The sequence below is a fragment of the Malaya genurostris genome, chromosome 2, assembly GCF_030247185.1.
Source record: "Malaya genurostris strain Urasoe2022 chromosome 2, Malgen_1.1, whole genome shotgun sequence".
NCBI lineage: Eukaryota > Metazoa > Arthropoda > Insecta > Diptera > Culicidae > Malaya > Malaya genurostris.
Window position 1 is genome coordinate 65,539,020 of NC_080571.1, and position 17,735 is coordinate 65,556,754.

Genomic DNA, 17,735 nt, shown 5'->3' on the forward strand with positions numbered 1-17,735 from the left:
TAGTTTAGAGCGAGCGCTAGCGAGGTCGGACAGCAACATGAATCAGAAGGATGTGGCGTAGCCGCATTAGATATTTTTTCATTTTCACTTAATAAACGAAAAATACCACATACATTTGCTTGGTAGAGACACATATGCAATTAATTTGATGCTTAGTAGCTAATAGTCAACAACTTGGGAACTCTGTTCTGAGGTTCATGAATCAATCTTTATTCAAGAGTACAAGAATCAATTTTTATTCAAGAAGTACAACTGCAGGTCAACAAAACGGGCGTTAACGCCCTTTCATTTGTCTTCATTTTAAATTAATTCTAATTACGATTTTAAGACGATTTCAGGATTCGGCGAAATTACCCTTTCGGCGAAATGGCTTTCGGCGAAATGGCATTCGGCGAAAGGGCATTCAGCGAAGTGACCCATTCGGCGAAATGTCATTCGGTGAAATAACCCTTTCGGCGAAATGCCTTTTGGCGAAACGGATTTCGGCGAAATGACCCTGATCCTCTCAGAGTAATATTAAGTACTATGCAAACAAAATAAAACAATTTTTATCTATTTTGCATTTTACTCTTCAGTTATTTTGTAAAGTGATGCATAGTTGGAATCAGAAAGGTGATGTGCTTTCATCCTGCCAAAGATTATGGCCTGTAACAACGATTTTGCTGTAGGTGAAAAAATCATTTTTAAGAACATTTTGATTATAAATTGAAAGACTAAATTGATCGTCGTTAGTGTCTGTTTTACTAGCGAACAAAACGTGTCGTAAGCCCACTGTGCTCAGTCACTGAACATATGGGAGCGGATCATTTCGCCGAATGCCATTTCGCTGAAAGTCATTTCGTCGAAAGGGTCATTTCGTTTCACATAATAAATTAGAAAACTGCAAATTCTGGTTGTTCATCAATATTATCGATTTGTTTTTATGTCTCCTGTATAACTGAATGTGGCGCAGCCACATAACCGAAGCCAAGATGGCTCGTTTGCCCGGTCTATTCGAAGCTAGGTTTCACTACTTCAGTTAGATCCGAACGAACGGTAGCAAGGTCGGAGAGCAAAACGATATGGCGGAGCCGCATTCGATTTTTTTTTCATTTGCACTCAGTTATCGGGAAATACCACAAACAATTACCTGATAGATATTCTAATAAAGTCAACAAGTTTTCTTGGAAATCTCGTTCTGAAGATTTTGAAACCAAATGAAATAACATAAATTCGCCTAAAGGATTATTTCGCCGAATGCCATTTCGCCGAATGCCGTTTCGTCGAATGCCATTTCGCCGAAAGCCATTTCGCTGAAAGGGTAATTTCACCAAATCCTGAAATCGTCCGAAAATCGTAATTAGAATTGATTAGGCGAAATGACCCGCTCCCATCTCATACTACTGAAAATGTTTCCGATGGTATGAAAAAAAAATATGCTGCTGCCATAAATACAACGTGATATATTCATGATTAAGTTCTGCCCATTCTTGCACAGAGTGAATTTTGACAAGGTGGATCAATAGTAAAGTATGACGTATTCATATTAAAACAAAAACAAATAGCGTATTTACTTCTTGGAAAACCTTTCGTATGCAAATAGTTTGGACAAAATCAGTCCAGCCTTCTTTATGATCACCACTCTAAACCTATTTTTTATATTTATAAAAAAGTAAGGCACAAATCTCCAAATAACAAGGGGAACGTGCCACTTGAACCAATTAGTACTGGTTCCGGATTCATATTTCGACACCAAGTCATTTTAAAGACTTTACGTGATCGGCATGTATTCTTAATCTCTAAGAAGCAGGCCTCACACATATACAGTGGGAGAAAGAGAGAGAGAGAGAGTGAGATTTTCTCAGTCGAACTGAATCGATTGGGCCTCGGAAAAGTTTTGATTCTGTAACGTTTTTCAAAAGCAACCAACAACTGATTTTTCGACTTTGTTATTATTTTCATTGTTTCACATTGGTTGTTTTATTATTGTGACAATAATATGATGTAACAGAATTTTTTGTTTTGTTTTCCAATATTTATATTTCAACATTTGAAACGATCAAAACAGCAGAAACCTAAGCAAACATATCATAATATCAAAACAATGAATTGCAGATGATGTTGAAAGTAATAATATAATTTAAAGGCAAGTGAAAATATGAAGAGGATTTCGTCTCATATTGAAAAGCATTCAATTCAATTCAGAATGTCATAAATGATGGCATAGATAAAAGGGTTTCGCAATACACTTCCATCCATGCTGACGTAGAATAACAAAATAAACAGGAAAAGTACAATTAGGTAGAGCTGTGTCAGAAGTGGAACTCAATCAATTTTGTTTACAAAGACACTTAGCGTTTAACATATTCCTTACGGATATTTTTTTTTCAATTCAAAGTCATAACACATTTAAGAATCTCATCGACGGCAAGTTAAACGTACTGCACCGCATGATCGATAATAATAGAGTCACTTTGAGCGCACCTCTGCCGATGACAGCCGAAAATAAACTCAATTCCGCCGAGTTCATGTCTCTAAATCGATTATTATACTGTCGAAGGTTTAGACGCGGCTCAACGCAACAGTACACTTAATTTTCGTCGTTTTGCCGGCATACTCAATCCCCTACTGCGTTCGGGATTCTCGTTAGCACCTTGGGATTATGGCTTTCATTTCCACGGTCTCAGCGAAAAAAAAGTGACATTTTTTCTCCCTCATTTTTCAAGTACTTCCGATAGGTCTGGAGACCGTAGCAAACGCATTATCGCGGCTGAACAGAGAGAAGAAAAAAAAATGAAAACTTTTTGTGCTCATGTCATCTTGGTTGGGTTCTCTTTCATCTAGAGGTTCAAAGAAACTTCAGTCGACGGGTGTGAATCTACTTTCCTTGTTTTACATTATCATGGATCAAATCTCGATTAATATGTAAATGAATTTAATTGACCTGTTTTGCAATGTGGAAGATTTACGAGCTGGTAAAATGGCAAGCCACACAAATTATCGAAGCTTAAAGAATACAAACCTAAGCTTCTAGAATCTATCGGTTGAAGTCATGCAGCTGGGATATCAAACGTAACTCATTCGAAGCTTCTGCGATCAGTCGTGAAAGCGCACATTTCCATATGCTTACAGATGTAATCAATAATTGCATGCAACTGATCCCAGATTTAAAGTGAAAAATATTTATATTGCAAGTCCTTTTATCATTCCCGATTGTCCCCTCTTGAAAATCGTTCCCGCTTTTTTTTAAGCCAACAGTGACAAAAACAAATACTAAAAAAACGAGAGATAAGCCCTACGGGAAAACAACCATATCCATTGCTCCGCTAGAACATTCACCGTCATTATTTTTATTTTCGCCGAAATTTATCACACTTCCATGGAAGGCGCGGCATGGCATGGCGCGGCAAACGCGATAGCATCGTTGTCACCGGACGGATAAATTACCGCCAGGCCGCGCGCGCTGGCATGCGGATCGGATTCGACGGAATTATAAAGCACTTCAAACAGCATCAGAACTCTCGGTGTGTTGATCCTTGCGTGGAGCAACAACCAGCCGCCGGTCGGGTTTCACGGGAATCATTATTCCAGACCATTGTTGTTGTTACTGTTGTCGTTGCTGCTTTGGCCGTTGATGGCTAAATAAGACAAGACACATGAATTAAATTTTTGCCAGAACCTTTCTCCGTTGCGGTCGACAATGAAATAACCTGGCTTCGCCAAACGGCCAGCATCATGATCAGAGCCAGAAGCTCAGACAGGAGCAGCAGTGGCAGCAGCAGCAGCAGCAGGACCAGCAATGGAAGTTTACATCTCGCGTCTTGGCAAGGAGGTGGAGGATGATGATGGTCCAATTTTTGAAAGAGGACCAGTGCGGAATGGTAAGAGGAGAAGACAAATGACAAAACCACACGCATATTTGTAGAATTTGCTTCTGGTGTTTGGAAGTGAAGTGCTTTTTTCCATACGAGGAACACAGTGCATTAAGGTTATGAAGGGATGCTCAGGAATAAATTATCGAAGGTTAATAATTTGGTACCAAACCCAAACGACTTTAGTTTTGGATTAAATAATGTTTTTTGTCTTTCTCTATAGAAAAGTATAAGAATTGCTGGAAAACCGAGTATTGAACGGAGCCCCGGAGACCCATAGTGCTATATAACAATCGACTCAGAGATCGGAAAATGTCTGTGTGTATGTGTGTATGTATGTCTGTGTGTGTACGTGCCCTTTTTAACGAATGTATCCGAAATGGCGTGCGAGTGGTACGTATGCAACTACTTAAGGCAATTCCATCATACATCGTTTGTGGTCAAGGTGGGATACATCCGTGTAAAACTCTGATTACCTATGAAAATCAGCTGATTACATGTCAGTTTTCTGAATAACCTGTAAACTACGCAAAACCTTGCACTGAAACTGCGAAAAGGACATCTTCAACCAAAGAGAAGGTCAACCGTTCAACAACGGAAACTAGTGAGTGCAGTACTCCTGTTTCACCATCAAACCAACCAGCAACTGCAACCAATGTACAACAAGGCGCATGTACAGCAACTTGCAACGAGCTCAAGACTGCAAATAACAAGGAATACGAAGAGAAAACGGAAGTCAACAACAAAACCACCGATGCGGCAATGGATGACGAGATCAGCCACGAACAAAGTGCCCCTCAATCCTCGCAGGTCCAATACAAAAAAAAATTAACAAATCGGCTCAATCGGCCACGTAAAGCTTGTACGTAAACAGGCCTGAATAAAAAAAAATAATCTTTTAAATAAAAAAAAATATTGCACTGACTTTTCACATACAAAAAACCTATTCTTAATACACCTAGTGGTGTGATAATGTCTTTCTCTTTCATCGAAACTGTCTCATTAAGCGCTATCCACACTAGGCCGTGACGTATCCGGAACGGGACTGCAACGTGCCGGGATTTATTTGTAAAATATTCCCATCATACCGTGCACTTTTCGTGTCGCTACCGTTGCTATTAGTAACATACACAATCGTTGAATTTGATGTGCTTCTGTTCCTCACGAAAATGGCACATTTTTTCAACGAAGAATTGGCCATAATTGCAATTGCTCTGAATGACGAAGATAATCAGCAGTTTGAATACAAACAAAATAAAGAAAGAATACTTGGATGCACGAACTTTGGAGAAAAAGAGCAGTTGAGGGTGAATTCATCACTTTATATAACCAGCTTGTGAATGACGAGATCAAGGAATACTTCCGAATGTCAGAAGCTTGTTTCAACTCGCTGTTGAGTAAAATTCATCCGTGTCTTGAAAAGCATGACACTACATTCCGATTAGCAGTGACTCTCCGAGAGAGGCTGGCAGTGTATTTAAGATATTTTCATTGATTTGTTAAGAAGATTTCTTTGTAAATGTCAAGAAAACTCCAACCAAAAATTGTATAACGATCATTGAGATGGCTTATAGTTTGTGTTCGTCTCATGATTTCAGATATTTATCAACAGGAGACACGCAAAAAACCATAGCATTTAGTTACAGACTTGGGGCTGTCTACCAGATTGTTCACAAGATATGTCGTGTAGTTACCGAAAAATTAATCGACGATGCAATGCCGAAACCAACAGAAGATATGTGAAAGAAGATTGCTAACGATTTTTGTGGTATTTCCCGCTGTATCTTGGAGCCTTGGATGGAAACATGTGACAATTCCAGTCCCTGCCAATAGTAACTTTGAGTCAACGCATGCTTTGACCGTGCTTCGGACGTGTATCGATACAGACACGGGTACGACACGGTCTAGTGAGAATATTCACATGGAGCTGCATTAAACAAATTTGAAGCGTAACCCGGACGGAATCCGGCCCAGTCCCGTTCCGGATACGTCACGGCCTAGTGCGAATAGCGCTTTAGTCATTTTATTAAGATTTTTTCTGACAATAATTTGGGCTCATTTTTTACACCAATGTATCCAGATTGATCCAGATATTTCACAAAACCATGATTTAGCGTTTATGTCACATATTCGGCATCTTTTCTCAAACCAAGCGCTTGGCGGGGTAAATTGATCCTAATCTGAAAAGGGGGGAATTTTCATAGATCTTGAAAAATCACCAAAAGGGGTGACATTGGAATTTGATCTTTGAACTTGATTGATTACCGAACAGTTGCTTTCAAACGAGCTTAAGTTTGTCAAAATCGGTTCAGCCATATCTGAGAAAATTGAGCGGTAAAAATATCTTCGAAAAGTGCACACACACAGACGTTTTCCGATATCGTCGAGCTGAGTCGAATGGTATATAACACTATGGGTCTCCGAGGGTCCGTTCGAAAGTCGAGTTTTCCAGCAATTCTAATACCTTTCTATGGAGAAAGGCAAAACTCAACCTCAACGTTTTCCTTCTTTGTTACTTTGGGAAGGTTTCACAACCAAAAAATGGAGGATTTTTTTCGTGAAACCGCAAATTTTGACTTTAAACAATCACCAATAATTAAAACAAATTCTAAATATATCAAATCAAAACGCAAGGGGGTGTATAAAAACATGTACTAGAACTATGGGGCATAACGCCGTTTGGCATAAAGCCATTTTTCATAACAGTCATTTGGCATAAAATTTACAAATCTTTGATACTGCGATGGTCGTTTGGTAGAACAGATCAACATGATGCTTAATTCATGACTTTCAAAACGCGTCCTCGAAAATGCTTTTTCACCGACTTATTTCTTAATATTTTTCTACGAAAAAAATCACAAAATGTTGTTTAAACTAGTCAAAACATTTAAATTTACCTCGATATTTCTAGGAAAAAAATCGCAAAAATGAGAAAACGAGAGCCCGTTTATTTTGGTTTTTGACCACTATTTCCGCTACATCCGGAATAGGAAACCGGGACCGCTAAAGTCACAACCGTTACGTTTGACTCTCAACTTAGCAAATCAGTAAAGACATTGGATTAGTTTTGATCAGAGTTTCGCAGAGTTCTTGCGTTCTTAGCATCGTCATCAGTATGACGTATTGTTAATTTTCTATAACTCTATATCCAACAATTCCGGAACTGGGAGTCGAATCCGGAAGAAATTTCATGGCAACTAATGAGACCATGGAATCTTTTATTTGTATCTAAATTTGTAAAAATAAAAGTTAGTACCACTTTGAAGTTTATTATGATTTCATAGAAATGAGATTGTTCGATCATCAACTAATAGATGTGAAAATTAATGTGTTTTGCTGTTTAATTTAAACAAAATTTGCTTCGTCACATTTGGTCACATAAAATGCCTGAAACTTTGTTATCTCGACGAACTGATTCGAATGGTATGTGACACTTGTCGCTAGGGCCTCTGTTCGAAAGGTGATTGTATAGCCTTTCGTCAATAGAAAGGCATAAATTACTTAGTTACGTTCAATGTGGGGTATTTCATGACTTTTTCTGTTTTCGAATTTTCTACAATAATGAAACAGTATATTTTCTTCTATGTGTCCTAACACTCCCAATATCAAGGAGGAAAAAGTTACGCAGACTACCAAAGGAGTACAAAAATGGGAACGCTAATTTTTACTGATTATATTATACAGCTATATTTTGACTGATTTTGTCATCAACAGAAAGGCAAATTTATTAGTAACAAAGTGTACTAAAAGTAATAGATAATAGAGTTGTCAATCCAAAGTTATTTTATGATTTTTTTTTTTTATTATTTTTACATATGATTTGCTACCAGTTGTATCAGTATATAAAAATATATTTACCAATACCAATACTCCTGTTGCCGAGAAAGCGAAAAAATCAGCTCCAATTCAATAATTTATTTCACAGTGAAGTAGAATTAAAAAATTTCTGCAAAACATTGCGTTAGTTCATTGAACAACTTGAAGTAATATAACTTACTTCTAGTGAGCTAGCTTTATATAATAATAACGGCAACACCGCTTAAATTCCAGTAACGTACAATCTGCTCACATTAATGTTAGGATTAGTATTTCTTACTTTCACACCAATTAAGAGAAATTCTCACCTTCAGGCTACCAATAGTTTGTATAGATTAGCCGGCAGAATAATGTACTATTAACAAACCTTTCTACTCTTAAGTAAACACTCTTCAGAAGTATGTTTAGGTGTAAATTTTAGTAGTTAATATAAATATTTTACTGTTAAGTAAATTTACTCAGCGATAATGCAAATAGCGTTCACTGATACTTAGCGTCGTTTTTAGAGTGTCGCAATAGCGGTTTTTCTTCCGAGTTTAACCGTGTGACGCTTTTGTCGAAGACTATCCCTTCGTCCGCTTCGTCCAGTGTTGCAGCATCAGATGGGGGCAACGAAGCACTGCTTTTCGATGTGGCGTTGTCAACAACTCCTGTTAGACATTTCCACCTAGAAAATTTTTCATTCCCATTTTTTTAGAGATGTATTTTTCTATTGAATATACAATAGATCTAATATGTACAAGGCTACGAATATTTTGGGTACCCCTCTAATGTCGTAAGGCGGTGATGCTCAAAAGTTTGAGCACTTCGAAAAAAGTCCCCATACAAAATTTGAGCTGAATCGGATATGGGTAAAGGGTGCTATCCGACGGTTAAGGTTTGAAATTTTTCGAAATTAAAAAATCATCATAAGGGTGAGGACATTAAATTCCCGAAATCAAAAAAAAATTTCATGCCGAGTATCTTAAAATTGCATGAAACGTCGAGATTTAGTGTCATCTCAGAAAAAAATAATTTTGAAAAAAACGACTTTCTGGGACTTTTGGTGATTTTTCAAGATCTATGAAAATACCACTAAGAGAACTAAAAAGGGTTTTTTAGATTAGCATCACTCTTCTCGTACAAATAGGCAACGCAAATGTCAAGCGCTTGATTGGAAAAATTATGCCGACTACGTGACATAAACACTGAAGCATGCTTTTGTGAACTACTCGGATCAAGCTGAATCAATTGGTGTCAAAATTGAGCCCAAATTAGTGTCCGAAATTACTAAAAAAAAACATTTTTTCTTGAGACTGTTATGAAGAAAGAGAAAGGCATTATCACACCAATAGATGGATTAAGAAGGTTTTTTTTTTACATTGTTCTGTTCTGCACACACTGCTTTCTAACGATTTTGGATACTTATTTGCAATTTTTTTAAAAAGTAGCAATGGAATCCGTAACCTTGACCGTTGTCAGAGCTCAAAAAGTTTTAACCGGGACAATTTGAAGAAATCATCTTGCACCAGGCTGCCGTGTCCTTTACGTAATGGACTGATACTAAATCCGGCCAAAGCAGTACACTGAGGTCTTTTTTATGTGGTTTCTTTTTAGGCGGCTTTTTTCACGCAGATTTCCCAAGTTACGCAGTTTTCGTCGAGATCTGGTGTTATCCCGATTTTTTTTTTCAAAAATGAAATGTTCAGATCACACCAGATCTCGACGTATCATGAATTTCTTAAGCATTCGGAATCACAAAAATTTTTCGATTTAGGAAATTTCAAAAATTCAAAGTTCCAAAGTCGATTTCAACAATTTTTTTTTTGAGATTACACCAAATCTGAAAGTTTCATGCAGTTTCATTTTACATACAAAAATTGTTTTTCCATATTGCGTTTTTTTTACGCGGATCTTTTGTTTTCTTTATTTTTAAGTATTTTTTACACGGATTTCCGAAGTTACGCGATTTTTTGCGCGGTTTTTTCACGCGGTACATATCCCCCCAGTAGAAAGAGACCGCAGTGTACTGGATTATAATGTTTTCTGATCATGACCGGCAAGTATTCCCATACGGAAACATAAGCTGTTGTCGTATTTGTTGTCCCAAATTGATTCGAAAACATTCCACACTTACATATTGCTTGCCAAACCATTGACTTCTTATCGATTGTTATCCTTCCCATGAATATAAAAATAGATAAGATGAATTCGCTGAAGCCTTGGAAAAATTTTCCGATGCGCGGAGGGCCAATTTACATATATATCGGTTCAACAAACTGAACAAATGTTCGTGTGCACGTATGTGTTTGTCTGTATGTGTGTTGTTAACAAAGAGGTCGAGATCTCATAGATGACTAAACCGATTTTTATCAAACTAGTAGCAAATGAAAAGTCTCATCAGCATGAACGATACTGAATGCTTTATAAATGGGGTGTTTACTTTTCGAATTATACTTAGTTTTATGTTGAAATTTTCAGATTTTGGACATTTCCGTCCATTTTTAAGGGGAGTTGTGGGGGTTGGTAGGGTCTAAATGATGAAAAAAAATCATCATTTTTGACAATTTTTTCAGACCTATCGTTCAAAAAAATAAATTCAAATATTTTGTATAATAAAAAGCATCATTTGAACAACATTTTGTAATTTTTTCGTGGAAAAATATTGAGAAATAAGTCGGTGAAGAGGCATTTTAAAGGACGCTTAATAAAAATCATGATTTGCGGTGTCCAATAATGCAAACTAATCAAAAGTGAACAAATCAAAGCAGCATAGTTAGAGCAGAAGTTGTTCCAGACCCTAACGTTTCTGTTTGATTATTTTTATATTTTTTAAATTTTTGGTGGTTTAAATTCAAAAGTACGATTTTTCACGAAAAAATCGGCCATTTTGTAGCTGTAAAACCTCCCCAAAGTAACAAATAATAAAAAGGAAATCGTTGGGGTCTGTTTTTTTCACATGTAGAAAGTGTAGGCAAAATTTGAAAAAAACTGGTTCAGTAATTTTTTAATAACGATGGATACGGACTTTCAAAACCTGCTTTCGGGAAAAACGCGTTTAAAGTTTATTGTCCATAAAATCAAAGGAAACAATTTATTACTCAAGGGTGCACGTAGGCTCTAACATTCTCAAAAAGCCATATTTTTATATTTTGTATTTTGTTATAATGAGACATTTCGAGAATGTTTTGTCAAGTTTTTAAGTCAATCGAAGCAAATCTGTGGGCCAGTGTGCGCAGCTCTTATTTCTTCGTAGTATGAGATCGGAAACGATAAAGGCCCATAGCTTGCTGAGTTTTGTTCCGATAGGCGTCAAAATTTCACAGAATATTCTTAAATGTTTTACTATCAGAAAATAAAAAGTGGAAGTTTTGAGCACTGTATTATGAAGTGAAGATTGGGAGAAAAGGGAAACACCTTTTTCATGACACTTTGCCTCGTTTCGTTTTTTGCACGGCTCGTTTTTGGCAACATAATCGTTCCAATATGACACATGAATTAGAAAGATGGTAGTATTTTCGAATTCCAAACAATTTCATATTTGTATTGATTTAAAAAAAATAATTGCTGGAAGAAAATAACTACTTACACTCATATACCATTCGAAACAGTTCGTCGAGAACAGAAAATGTGTGTATGACAAACAATTTCACTCGATTTTCTCGGAGATGGCTTAACCGACTTCTACAAAATTAGATTTATATGGAACTTCCTGGAAAGGCACAAATCTCCAAATATCAAGGGGAACGTGCCATTTGAGCCAATTTGTTCTGATACTTTCGGTTCAGGAGATACAAGGTGAATAGTTTTAAAATGTCTGTTTCACATAAATTAATCAGGTTTTCAGATTTTGATAGTCGATGACCAATCAAGAATCAGAAATAATTGACTCAAGTGGCACGTTCTCCTTGCTTTTTGTAAAGTGGGTGTGGTGCTATTTGTGATGTGGTTAACAACAGAAGAAAAAGTGAACGAATCTATCTCATACAAGTAAGAGGGGTCCGCGCAAGCGAACTGACTCAAATGTAAACGCATTATTACGCTTAAGATTGAATATCACAGGGGAAACCGGGGCTAGTCCGGACAAGGAGATAAACCGGACAGCTTTAATATCTTCTAAAGCACCAATTATTTCTAAATGATGAAGGAAAACATCAGTTTTGCGAATTTGCATCATTCGAACAACATTTTGTAATTTTTTCGTGGAAAAATAGTGAGAAATAAGACGGTGAAGAGGTAGTTTTGAAGACGCTTTTTAAAAATCATAATTTTCGGTGTCCACAGCATCTCAGCGCAGATTAATCAGAAATCAACAAATCAAAGCAGCATAGATAGAGTCGAAAGTAGGACTTTTCTCGAAAAATATCGCCATTTTGTGACTGTAAAACATCCTTAAAGTAACAAACAAAAAAAGAAAAACATTGGAGCCCGGTATTTTACATGTAGAAAGTGTGTACACAATTTGAAAAAAAAAAAATGATGCAGTAGTTTCTGAATCGTCATTGGACACGAACTTTCAAAACCTGCTTTCGAGAAAAACGCATCCAAAGTTTTTTGTCTATAAAATCGAAGGAAACAATTCATTACTCTAGAGAGCCCGTAGGGACTAACATTTTCAAAAAATCTTATTTTTCTTTTTGTATTTTGTTATAATGAAACATTTCAAGAATGTTTTGTCAATTTTTTCAGTCGATCGAAGCAGAAATCTTGGGTTTGGGCACTCGAAGCAGAAATCTTGGGCCTGGGTGCCAACCTCTTAGCAGTTTGAGATAAGCAAAGATAAATGCCTATAATTTGCTGAGTTTTGTTTCGATAAGCTAAACAAAATTCATAGAATATTCTTGAAATGTTTTACTATAAGAAAATACAAAGAAAAAAATAAATCATTTTTCAACAGCGTTAGACCCTACCCACCCCTTAAGTTTTAGCGCATTTTTGTGTGAAACTTTGAAGTCCGATTTAGCCCCCCGGTTCCTAAATATTGGATTTCTGGTTGGTCATGGTGACTTGGTAAAAAAAACTAATGCTTGGTTTTCAAAGTCACAAATTGGGAATTAAATTTTAATAGATAACTTGTGTAAAAACCTAGTTATAATGGACGCTTTTTCCAATTTCCCAAAAGTGCCTGGCTAAGCCTCGGTCTCCCTTATATATTTGATGGATGAAAATTTATTTCACAAGGAATAAAAGTGCAGGTGTCTAATGTCAGAGACATAACTGGATGTCGTGACTACGAATAAAACTGACACTCTTTCTTTATACTTCCGAATATCAATTAGTTGATCGATTGTGTTAATTGTGCAAGTTTTGCACTTTTACACTATTACAATTTGAAACGATACACCTAAACTACAGCAAAGATTAGCTACATTAAACATTCTGACACACAAATATTACGAAATAACCAGTATAGTTCTTTATGATAAAATAATGGTGGTGTCCTTTTAAGAAGGCGTTCGTGATGGAGAGTGACGAGTTTAGTTCAAATTCCGATGGATACCATTGACTTCCGATGGATACCGCTGACTTCTGTAATCTATTTCCAGGATGACCTGTTGTCCGTGAATGCGATACTGATATGTGTTCTGTTGGAGTCTCCTGCTTCTTCCGTTTGCGGTAACAAGCTTTGTATTTCGCTTGGAGATTCCTCGATCGCACCATAATTAACACGATGACAACGACAGCCAAATTCGAAGTGAGTGGCTTCTGAGTCGGTGCTTTGCATTTTATATAGCAAATCAGCAGAAAGTTTACTACAAACTACAACTGATGGAAAAATGGTCCGTGTACAGTATGGTGAAGTAAAATTTCGCATAATTCTTTGGGTATAAAATTATGGTTCCAAATGGCACCTTAGAGAATATCGATTATTTCATTTCGGATGTTAATATTTCAGTAAAAGAAACTATTAAAATGCTGTACGGGATTAATTTCTGGCATCCCAGAAGGGCCAAATTGTATAATTCTCTAAGATATTAAACATTGATTGGATATAAACTATTTTAAACACTGTTGCGAGATTAGTACTGTGAAAATTGCAAAAAAATCAAATTATCTTGGATTTGCACTACACTGCTAATTTTATTTTAGATTTACAAAGAAGCAATCATTATAGTTCTTTAAGTAACATTTAGAGCCATTAGAAGGGCTGATTTTGCATAAGGTTCCACATTGTTGTCCATTTTCCGTTGTATTTTGCTCCAATGCAAACGACCACCAGGATGATGTAATTGATCTTCTTCGAAGGGCAACTGGCTCTGCGACCTGAGCGTTTGAGGTTTTATACCACGCAAAAGGTTTGCTTTCATTGCCAACTGCTCCACCGGACGACTGAAGTCCAAATAAGAGATGCGACCTGAGCGTTTCAGGTTTTTAACCAAGCAGAAAGTGCACTCTCCGAAGCTGGTGGTTGATTAAATCATTCCCACGACGTCTGCTTCCATACAACGCACAAGAAGAAATGATCGATTTTCGAACACGGTTCCCCTTTTATACGCAGTCAGATGAAGTTATGTGCCTGACTACCTCAAAATCGTCGTCCTTGCGCGAAAAAGCCAAGTAAAAGTAAAGAGTTTTCCGCGTTGTTTTCAAATTTTGAGAAAACCTAATTATTGAGTTGTTTGTGGTTATCTAACGCTGTTCAAAATATTATCTATAATTCCTGATCATTTTTTTTATGAAATAGTGAAAGAATTATGTTGCTGCCATTAATACAAGTCGAGATATTCACGATTAAGTTCTGCCCATGCTTCCACATGGCTAATTTTGAAAAGGCACCCCATAGTAAAGTAAGTCGTATTCAAGACAATAGGTGATACTAAAGCTTACAAGGGTAATGAGTTTTTTAAAATACAAACCGAAATGACGACACCAAAAATCGTCGTTGGGCTCAAAACAATTCCAATTTGTTCGTCATGTTAATTCATGTGCAGAAGTGAGGGGCGAACCGTTTTGGGATATGCTGGTCTCTAATTACTGGTTTCAGCGATACCGTAAATAATAAAAAAAAAATCTATCGACATATCATGGAATGCCTAATTGAATTCCACACGATTGCGCTCAAAACTGTTTCAGTCGTAATTATATTAGTTGATCGTCAAACAAATTGAACAAATTGAATTACCGGGAACAATGGTCGAAATGGGAGCGGGTCATTTCGCCGAAAGTCGTTTCGCCGAAAGGGTCATTTCGCCGAAAGGGCCATTTCGCCGAAAGGGTAATTTCGAATACATCAAATTATTTTTTTGTGTTATTATGCATCCTGTATAACTGATGTGGCGCAGCCACATAACCGAAGCCAAGATGGCTCGGCGGCATGAAGCCGGCGACCCACCGTCGGAAGCGGCGACCTCTTGCATACAAACCTGTAACCGCCTCGTTTGCCCGGTCTACTCAAAGCTAGGTTTCTTTGCTTTAGTTAGGTCCGAACGAGCGATAGCTAGGTCGGACAGCAAACGAATCAAATCGATGTGGCAAAGCCGCATTAGATATTTTTTCACTTAGTAAACGGAAAATACCGGAAATGGAATTGCTTTGATGATTAGTGGGTAATAGTTAACAAGTTTCTTTGGGAACTCTGTTCCGAGGTTCATGAATCAATCTTTTATTCAAGAAGTACAATTGAAGGTCAACAAAACGGGCGTTAACGTTATCATCTTTAATTTGTCTTTATTTTCAAACGATTCTCATTACGATTTTAAGACAATTGCAGGAATCGACCCTTTCGGCGAAATGACCCTTTCGGCGAAGTGGCCCATTCGGCGAAATGATATTCGGCGAAAAGACCCTTTCGGCGAAACGGTTTTCGGCGAAATGGCTTTCGGCGACATGACCCTTATCCGGTCGAAATATTATAAATTGTTTACTGTTTATATTATGGTATTATGCAAAATAAGTGTTTGATACGGGAGTGAGTCATTTCGCCGAAATACGTTTTGCCGAATGCCATTTCACCGAAAGTCGTTTCGCCGAATAGGTCATTTCGCCGAAAGGGTCATTTCGCCGAAAGGGTCATTTCGCCGAAAGGGTAATTTCGCCAAAAGGGTCATGTCTCCTGTATAACTGATGTGGCGCAGCCACATAACCGAAACCAAGATGGCTCGGCGGCACAAAGCCGCCGAGCCGATGCCAGGTGAGGCGGCCGCCGACCCGCCGTCGGAAGCGGTGGCCTCTTGCATCTTGGTCTGACTGGCCATGTAAATGTACGGGTATTTCGTTGCAATTTGGTGTAAATTAGTTAGTGTATTTCTTTACATTTTGGTGTAAATAATAGAAACAAACATAAAACAACACCGACGAACATTCATGCTAAAACACATGCGGATTGATAAAAAAAGTTTCATCTCATTGTTAGGTGGATTAAAAAAGTTTTTATGAAAAGATTAAAATATTACAGAGGATTTTCAGTGTTCCATTTTTATCGACTTATTTCACTGTACAGCTTCAAGTTGCAGGATCCGGAATGTTTTTTCCATATATAACTTTTATTTCGATTTTCATATGTAGCTTTTATTTCGGCTCATTTACAAAATATGTTCCACGAAACCGATGACAATAAGAAAAATATGTTTTATTATTTTTTCCATAAGGTAAGAGACGCTCTCGTTATTATCCAACGTTTTTCCGATCAATCAGCAGCAAGGTATTCGCACGATTTGTTTTGGTCTTGTTGAAGTACGGGTTCGAGTCCCGTCTCTTCGGTAGTCTTTTCGCAGTTCTGATTTCATAAATTCATTTGCATTAGAGAGGCGGGTACGAGTCAGGTTCGGCTTCAAGAAAAAAATACTTGCCGGGTTCGGGTCGGGTACGGATTTCGACTTTTTCAATTTAAACAGGTATGGGCTCGGGTTCAAAAATTTGGTCGGGTTTGGGGTATTTCAACCCGAATACCCGAATTTTTACGAGTTCGGGTCGGGTATTTTTTGTCGGATGCAGGTCGGGTTTTGTTTTGCAAGAAAAATTATTTTCGGGTTCGGGTAAAAGTATTTTATTTTCGATCGGGTTCGGGTCGGGTACGAGTTTATGGAATTACAAAACCGACCATCTCTAAATTGCATGTCATAGTTTCAATCCCATTGGATCAAATTAAAAGATATTTACCGAAAAAAAACACAAAAAGTCTAGATTCTCGTGATAAACAGAACAGAATAGGAAGTGATTTTGCAAAGCGATTGTCATTCTTTCCTATGATACATTCCTCCGGGATTTCATCATATAATTTTTTAAACATCTCCAGTAAAATCTCACAAAGTTGCCGCTCTCACGCCATTCGCCTACCGTCTGTCTGCCTTTCCGATTGTCACACTGGTTGCTTCCTACACAACAGTCGGCATCAAGTAACACCACGCCAGTTACATTTAATCATTCGCGGTCTTTTTATTTTAAATTTAGAAAATGAAAAATGAAAATTATACCCCAGAGGATCACGAACCGGGTGTAAAGGCATTATCATTGTCTCAAGCGTTTTGCGCTGGGAGCGACAGGGACAGAAACCCGTTGCCGTTGAGGCCACCACGGTCCCGTCGTCAAACCGCGGCTTCCAGACGCGGGTTTTTCACATGTCGCACGGTGCTGCGCTAGCCATCTGGAAGCGTGAACATGTGTGATGATGAAATCGTCGCTCCAGCAGGTCTCGAAAAAAAACAAAACAAAAAATAAAAAGGAAAAAAAGAACGTACCGCTGTTCAAGAAAACTAATATCACCATTAAAACTCATCGTGTCGCAGCCCCGACGGCGGGTGTCCCGATGCGAATCGAACATAGGATCTATCTCTGTCGTGCACACCAAAGGTAATGCACCGCACAGGCAAACTTTCCCTTAACCTGTGCCCGTACCCTTTTGCTGTTGTGTCCTGCTGTTGCGTAAGTAGGCAAGGTTCAACAGGATAACGCGAAATGATGGTGTCATCAAAAACTCATAAACAGAATGTTCGCTTGTTAGGGTACGATGTTCTAGTGCAAGAGTTGCCGGATACGTCCCCAAGGAACTCCGCAATTTGGTAGGAGCCAGCCCAGATGGAGGGAGTTAAATGTCATAAACATTCATGAAAATAAACTTTAATACTGTGCCAATTTGAAATTACACTGAAA

At 37.7% G+C, this 17,735-nt stretch overlaps 1 protein-coding gene across 10 annotated transcripts in view; it reads left to right on the forward strand.

Annotated features, from left to right (window-relative positions):
- The window catches only part of LOC131427464 (protein winged eye), a 758,071-nt gene that overhangs the window by 475,104 nt on the left and 265,232 nt on the right, over nucleotides 1-17,735 (forward strand). The window lies entirely within an intron of this gene.